This window comes from Ruditapes philippinarum, unplaced genomic scaffold, assembly GCF_026571515.1.
Source record: "Ruditapes philippinarum isolate M1 unplaced genomic scaffold, ASM2657151v2 ctg22788_1_1_1_1, whole genome shotgun sequence".
NCBI classification, from domain to species: domain Eukaryota; kingdom Metazoa; phylum Mollusca; class Bivalvia; order Venerida; family Veneridae; genus Ruditapes; species Ruditapes philippinarum.
In genome coordinates, this window is record NW_026851902.1 from 2,045 (window position 1) to 10,553 (window position 8,509).

The following is an 8,509-nucleotide window of genomic DNA, read 5'->3' on the forward strand; positions in this document are numbered from 1 at the left end:
ACCAATTAAGGTATAGGTAACATTAATTAATAATATTATGAATGTTAAATGCTTGTAGTTCAATTAATCCAAACATTTAATAATTGGTAGCTATATATAGTCAGTTTAATTATCTGATATAATGTTTTCATTTGTTTATTCAAATATTTTTCCCAGAACATAAGTTTTAATTATTTTTGTTTAAATTTTAAAGTTTCAAAAATGTTTATTAGTATTAGATTGAATAAAGTGAGTACAGAATTTCAGTCATAAGTAATTTGACAGCAGACATAGATTTATAATAGCCTTTAACCAATGGACTTGTCCAGGTTCTTTTTCTGGAAATGTCCATTATAAATAAAGGTATATCAGGATGAAAGTTTAAATTTAGTCAGCCATAAGATATAATTAAGCCTACCCTGCATTATTTTTGAGTTATTGCCCTTTGTTATTTTCAGCCATCAGTATTCACATAGGTTTCAAATCTGTAATCACTATAGCCATCAGTTTTCATTACCAAAAGACCTCTTAAAATGGAATTATTCTGCTCTACTACATATACATTCTTCCAATGAGCAAACACATTCGGCGGGGGATGGCCATGTTGACATGGCTCTTGTTCTTTTTATAAATCAATTTATTAATGAATGTTAAACTTATTTACTACATGTGTATATATATAGACAGAAGACCAAATAATAGGTGATATAATATAAACAAATATTATAGGTGATATAATATAAACAAATATCTAGAATGTTAAGATTTAGTGTACCTTGAAGTATATTTATTGCACCCCACCCCTGATATGTTTTACATATTTAATATGCTTTAAAGGTATACTCAGATCACGACACACAATATTGTTATGCAATATTGATATTTACGTTTTTTTTTTTAGATACTTAGTGCATGCATATGAGGTTTAGATAAAGAAAAGCCTAGGATTTGTTCGTAACTCAAAATGGCACCTTCCCAAGTGATAAAATATTCCAATTTTTTTTTTTAAGTAACCTTAAAGGTGAAGGTCCTTTAGATTTAGGAGCCAACTTGGGTCATCTTTCAAATTCAATACATTAAAAATAAAGGTGTTCAGGTTAATTAATTGTTTGCCTTTACTTAGGAATACTCTATCTAGAATGATGACTTTTCTGCAGTTTGGTCAATTTTACTTTAAAATTGACTTTCCAAAACAACTACCCATACAGATATGTCAATCAGCTTAAATCGAGGTATAATAAATGAGCCGCGTCACGACAAAACCAACATAATGGGTTTGCGACCAGCATGGATCCAGACCAGCCTGCGCATCCGCGCAGTCTGATCAGGATCAATGCTGTTCGCTTACAAACTCTATGACAAATCAAGAAACCGATAGCGAACAGCATGGATCCTGATCAGACTGCGCGGATGCGCAGGCTGGATGGATCCATGCTGGTCGCAAACCCATTATGTTGGTTTTGTCGTGACATGGCTCAAATGATTTGTATCAATTAAAGTATGCTCATTATTTGAAAATCATTAACCACCAGCATATATTTAGAATATCAAGTCTATTGTACATTGAGAAACTGATTTCACCGTTTTATGTATGCACAGAGGGGAAAAGTGAAAAACTTTTTGATTGATAACCAAATAAACAGGCTACCTGTAATTTGCATTTTAAATCCCATTAGTTTATCTTGCCTAGATTACATGTTTACTTTGTGTTCGAGAGTAGAATAATATTTTATTCAGCCAGATTGCGTAAAATGAATAAAGCTCTATAGATATAAAAGTTGAACATATGAGGCAAAAAAGGAAAATTATATCCAAATGCAGTATTTTGAGGGCTGAATGTTGTAAAATTGTTGTTATTCAAATGTTTAGAATAAATTTAGGTGCACAACTATTTTTACCCTAGATGTTTATAATTTAACTGTCAAATTTAAATTAATTCAATTGACTGCATCATTTACAGGTACAGGTACATTTGATGTATCAATATCACCATTGGAATACTTAATGCACCAAAAGTGACCTGCAAAATTGCAGCAATGATACATTTATAATATGATACTGTGGGTGGTCAGACCTGTTTAACATGCAGTTCCAAATTTGAATACATTGTCTATGAAAATACTTATAATATTGTTTCTGTTGGGCGACATTATAATCAACTTTACATGTTTTTAGAGGTTTCTAGTCAGAACGCAATTGAAAATTACACTGTTACTAACTTTGGTGATTTTTTTACATTGGATTTTTGGTGGAACTAACACAGCTGTCATATGGCGACTTTTCAGCTTTACTGATTGTAGAACCAACAGTGTTTTTGAAGATGAAATAATCCAAAGTCCCTGGCAGGATTTGAACCCATAGCGGTCAGAGCCCGGTTTCTATTGACGCACATTTCCTGCGTCCTTGACGCAAAAATAGTAACCTAGGACCCTCAAATACTCTAAGTGTGCGTCCATGGGGACGCAAATTAAATTTTCCTCCGTAAATATCATTTGGAAATTCCTTCCGCTTCTTTAAAGGAAATGACATTATTTGGTAGACGGGTTCTAATATTGAATACAGCAGAGTTATCTTTCTTTCAATTAATTACAGTTTAATACGGAATAAAACAGTGCACACTAGAATTTAGTCGACCTTAAAAAAGCGTCCCAGTCTATGCGTTTTTTGTTATAAAATAAATCGTAAAACATGTCGGCTGCTCCCCCAATTTTAATGAAAAGTGGCTAAGTTAACTTACCCGTGGCTCGTCCAAAACGAGACGACCACGGATATGAAATGCAGCCATTGCGTCTCAACCAAAAAATGTAATCCATTTGCCTCGGAAAATGGATGTTTGAACTTCCAAAATAGTAGATACATTTGTCCGTCATCAAGACGTATATGCAGTTAAACAATTGATAAAATTAGTCGGACCAGATGTGAAAGATCTTGACTTTATGCAAGTTGCACAAACATTCAGCCAAATGAAAGAAATGAAAAAATAAAAAGTAACAATAAATAATAAATGGTTTATATTTTTTATTTTATTTAACAAGGTCAATAAAAATGCATATGTAGTTGAACAATGTATATAAACTAGACAATATATATAAGTAATACCTTACTTTAAAGTAATAAATGATTAGGACCCTCATATTTTTCTCTGGGACCCTCATATTTTATGAGCACGAGTCCCTGGGACTCTTAAATAAAAATTTCTAGTAGAAACCCTGGCGGTTAAGGGGCAAGTGCTTGGGAGTCAACAACCTTAACCACTATGGTGATGTAATCCCTCAACTTGTTTACATGGAAACATGTATAAATTTCATGGTTTTAATAATGATAATTTTATGTCTTCAATTCCTATGGAAACATTTATTGCATTGTTACTGTGGTTATACATTTACATTGTTTTTACATTGTTTCTATGGAAACAATTAGTACATTATTATTATTATTGTTATTATTATTATTATGCCCCCACTTCGAAGAAGAGGGGGTATATTGCTTTGCACTTGTCGGTCCGTCGGTCCGTAGACCAAATGGTTTCCGAGTGATAACTGAAGAACCCTTAGGCCTAGGAACTTCAAACTTGGTATGGTGATTGGTCATGATCAGTAGATGACCCCTATTGATTTTGGGGTCAAGGGGTCAAAGGTCAAGGTCACATTGACCTTGTAAGCAAAAACGGTTTCCGATCAATAACTAAAGAACCCTTAGGCCTAGGAACTTCAAACTTGGTATGGTGATTGGTCATGATCAGTAGATGACCCCTATTGATTTTGGGGTCAAGGGGTCAAAGGTCAAGGTCACATTGACCTTGTAAGCAAAAACGGTTTCCGATCAATAACTAAAGAACCCTTAGGCCTAGGAACTTCAAACTTGGTATGGTGATTGGTCATGATCAGTAGATGACCCCTATTGATTTTGGGGTCAAGGGGTCAAAGGTCAAGGTCACATTGACCTTGTAAGCAAACACGGTTTCCGATCAATAACTAAAGAACCCTTAGGCCTAGGAACTTCAAACTTGGTATTGTGATTGGTCATGATCAGTAGATGACCCCTATTGATTTTGGGGTCAAGGGGTCAAAGGTCAAGGTCACATTGACCTTGTAAGCAAAAACGGTTTCCGATCAATAACTAAAGAACCCTTAGGCCTAGGAACTTCAAACTTGGTATGGTGATTGGTCATGATCAGTAGATGACCCCTATTGATTTTGGGGTCAAAGGTCAAGGTCACATTGACCCTGTAAGCAAAAACGGTTTCCGATCAATAACTAAAGAACCCTTAGGCCTAGGAACTTCAAAGTTGGTATGGTGATTGGTCATGATCAGTAGATGACCCCTATTGATTTTGGGGTCAAGGGGTCAAAGGTCAAGGTCACATTGACCCTGTAAGCAAAAACGGTTTCCGATCAATAACTAAAGAACCCTTAGGCCTAGGAACTTCAAAGTTGGTATGGTGATTGGTCATGATCAGTAGATGACCCCAACTGATTTTGGGGTCAAGGGGTCAAAGGTCAAGGTCACATTGACTTTGTAAGCAAAAACGGTTACCGATCAATAACTAAAGAACCCTTAGGCCTAGGAACTTCAAACTTGGTATGGTGATTGGTCATGACCAGCAGATGACCCCTATTGATTTTGGGGTCAAGGGGTCAAAGGTCAAGGTCACATTGACCCTGTAGGTAAAAACAGTTTCCGATCAATTAACTAAAGAACCCTTAGGCCTAGGAACTTCAAACTTTGTATGATGATTGGTCATGACCAGCAGATGACTCCTATTGATTTTGGGGTCAAGGGGTCAAAGGTCAAGGTCACATTGACCTTGTAGGTAAAAACGGTTTCCAATCAATAACTTAAGAACGCTAAGGCCTAGAAACTTCATACTTGGTATGATGATTGGTCATTGCCAGCAGATGACCTATTGATTTTGGGGTCAAGGGGTCAACAACTTGGTTGTCATTAATGAGGCCTACATGATTCATAAAATTTATGCATATATTATTTGGTAAGATTTGTAATAACTTAAATTGCTGCACACAACCTATAGTGTCACAATAATTATTACCTTGTGACTAGTCATGACCAGTAGATACTAGATAACCCTTATTAATTGTTTGTTCACTGGGTCAGAAGTCAAGCATAATAACCTGATCACATGACTAATTGGCTTCCGACAGGGGGCATACATGTTTTACAAACATATCTTGTTATTATTATTATGGAGATACTTTTAAAGCTGTACAATCAAACTTTTGAGATAATTGCTACTTTGGTGGTACAATGAAACTCAAGTATGTAAAAAAATTAAAATAATATTGTTTCAGTTTGTTGTTTAAACTGTTTCTATGGAAACATTAATTATATTGTAACTATGATTACAGAAGGAGAGCAGGAAGCAGAATGGTTACAAGAAGCTGGCTATGGATTCATTGTTTCCAAGTATCAAGGTAAGTAGTATTTACAAGTAAAATGGTTTCCTGCGGGGAACATTTTTAATGATATAAAGATAAACGTTTGTATCAGGAATATAGTTAACAATAATCGATCAATATAGAAGAAGGTCTTTGGAAAGTGGTGACCGTTGAAGACCGGAGAAGGCCGAAGATAAAACAATTATTTCTTTTTAAGAAAATGATTAAATAGGCCTACCATTTTATGAACAATTCCGAGCAAAAAAAAATAAAGTAAACACACAAGTTTACGCAGAAAATATCTCTATTTATTATGGCAGATGCCACTACGAATATTTTAATTTTGTAGATTTTCAGTATTTGTAAAATTTGAGATAGATTTTAAAGAAACATTGATAATTTTCAAACACATCATTCAAGTTTTTGCAACCTAAACGGTAAAATAATTATAGAAAATTAGAAATATCACGTAATAGTTTTTTGTTCTTAATTAGGTGTAGTTCGGACTAATTCCCTAGAGGTAAATCCGTAACGTATCGGCAAACGGTATTTAGCTAGGTTTTCGAAAAGGTCAATTAACCAATCATGTACGGTTTACAGATCACATGCTCCTCCATGTACCGAAAACAGGTCACGTGCTCCTCCATGCCTCAAAAGTTAAACGCGTACCAATACCCTGCGGTCTCCAGACCGCAGGGAATAATGCTTTTGATACACATGTAGTATATTCATTCTCATAGAACCATAATAATTTAGTTGCCTCTTAATATATCTGTGTACCTTTGCCCTTTATCTGAACAGACAGAACCATCTTTCAGTTTGGGCAAACTATGTTTTTTAGACAAAATTCAAGAAATAATTATATACTTTTTGTAAAAAGTGAACGGTGCAAACAATAATCAGAGGGTGTGGACATGCTGGCTGATCTTTGTTTGCACTCAAATGGGTAGAAATTAAGTCGCCAGCGAAGGCTCAAAGAACTGTTAAATGGTGAACTGCTCTGCTTTTAAACGGTCCAGTTATAAGGAATTGTAAGATAACAAAAGATGTCATTTACTAATTTCTAGTTAGTAATGATGCAAGTTGTTTCTTATAACTATTTGATTGATATAATAAAGATGTTGGTTGTGAGGCACTGTAAAATGAAAGTCTGATTGTAAAGTTAATATTATTGTTGGTCAGACAAGTCAAATAGTTAATTAATAGGTTCCACCCAGTTTAAGGTACTTTATGATATTAATTAACCCTGGTTTGTCTGACATGACAAATTCATTTCTAAAGCAATATTGAAATAGCTTTATTCTGAATGTTTTTGACCTATTTTAGATTTATGACTTATTATAGATTTATTATATTATTTAGAAAGGCCTTTACAAGATGATACTGTTATTATTCTCATGAACAGTGTATTTGGGTGGGATATAGTAAATATAAAAACATTCTTTCTATCAACTATCAGATCTCAATTTTTTTTTAAAAAGAGCTTTATTATTTTTTATCAGAATTCCTGTTTATATAATATGTCTTGAGAACCAATATGTATTGACATTAGTTTATGAAAAAAGCAAATAAGTATTTGAGATGGATGACAAACAGCTATAATATATACATAACTAATATTCACATAAACATCTACAATGCTTGCAGGACTCGTTTTACGCAAAAAAAAATGAATATGCTGAAAAAGAATGTACTTTTAGTTAAGTTTTACTGAATGCTTTCTTTTAAACTTGTTATATTTTATTTTACTTTATTGTGTAATACAGCCGGTAAGGAGTTTTCTGAGGATGAGATCAACAAGTTCACAGAATCCATGCCTAGCAACCATGCTGCCGTGGTTAAAAGACGTGTAGATACTCTAAATGCTACACTGAGAAAGAAACAAAAATACACAACAAAAATAGATGTCAGGAACATATTCCCAGAACAGCCACCAGGGGGCAGAACTGTTATTCATAGCCAACCTTTAGAAGGCGAAGAAGAGGGTACTAGACAGGTAAATTATAGAACCAGTCTTGATTTATGATAATTTAGGGAACAAGATAGGTAAACTATAGAACCAGTCTTGTTTTATGATAATTCAGGGAACAAGACGGGTTAAACTTTAGAACCGGTCTTGCTTTGTGGTAATTTGAGGACCAAGATATGTAAATTATAGAACGGTTTTTGTTATATGATAAATCAAGAGTCAAGAGGGGTTAATTATAAAACTAGTCAAGTTTTAAAATAACTTAAAGTAAATGACATGGTTAATTTATACAATGATAATCTTGGGATCAACAAGGGTAAATTATAGTGTCAGTCTAGTATTACTCTTAAGATATTTGACTACATTGTGAGTCTTGTATTACAAGATAATATATTTGACTTCTTTGTGATATTTGTGAAATACCTCTTCTTAATTTGCTATAATTTGCTATATAATGACTGCTTATATCTCGTGCAAAAATGTGACTAAATTGAATGAATAACATATTGTTTACGAGTGGGATTTGTTATGATGTTGCAGAATTTATGTCATCTCTGCTGCATATGCTCAGTTTTAAAATATGGTTTTATAGATTTAAAAATATATATGAATATTTGTTCATAAATTGTTTTTATATCAACTACATTTATCTTTCTTTTCTTTACTGTAATAGTATATCCTTGACAAAGAGTAGCATATTATGTAGAAACATATTATGTATATAATATTACATATATAATTGTGAAGATTATGTTTATACATCTAATAAATTAATTGTTTTTTTTTTAATGGAAATTTCTCTCTGCAATCCAGGTACAAAATAATGCACATTTATTGAATTTTTTTAATAAATGAATAAGGAATGTGATAAATTTCATATTATACACAAAATTTAACCCTGATTTCTGATTGGTTAATTATCACTATTCATATAATTATTATGATATCACATTATATAGCATGAGCAAAATTGTTAATTAATTTTCAATACACCAGTATATTTGATATGGACATGGTCATGTGTAAACATGTCAGACTAGTAACCTTAATGATTGCTGGATCAGAAGTTCAAACCATGTCCTGGACATACCATTATTGTCTTGAGCAAGAAAATTAAATTTACACAAATTTGCTTATTATATATATCGTAGTACTGTTTGGTTCC

General features: G+C 33.2%; 1 long non-coding RNA gene across 1 annotated transcript; it reads left to right on the plus strand.

Moving 5' to 3' along the window:
• Window positions 1-5,344: 5,344 nt before the first annotated feature.
• Window positions 5,345-7,734, plus strand: LOC132742160 (uncharacterized). The gene is made up of 3 exons (XR_009627395.1): window positions 5,345-5,411; window positions 7,142-7,371; window positions 7,422-7,734. It is a non-coding gene; the product is annotated as an uncharacterized LOC132742160 (long non-coding RNA).
• The last annotated feature ends 775 nt before the right edge of the window (window positions 7,735-8,509 follow it).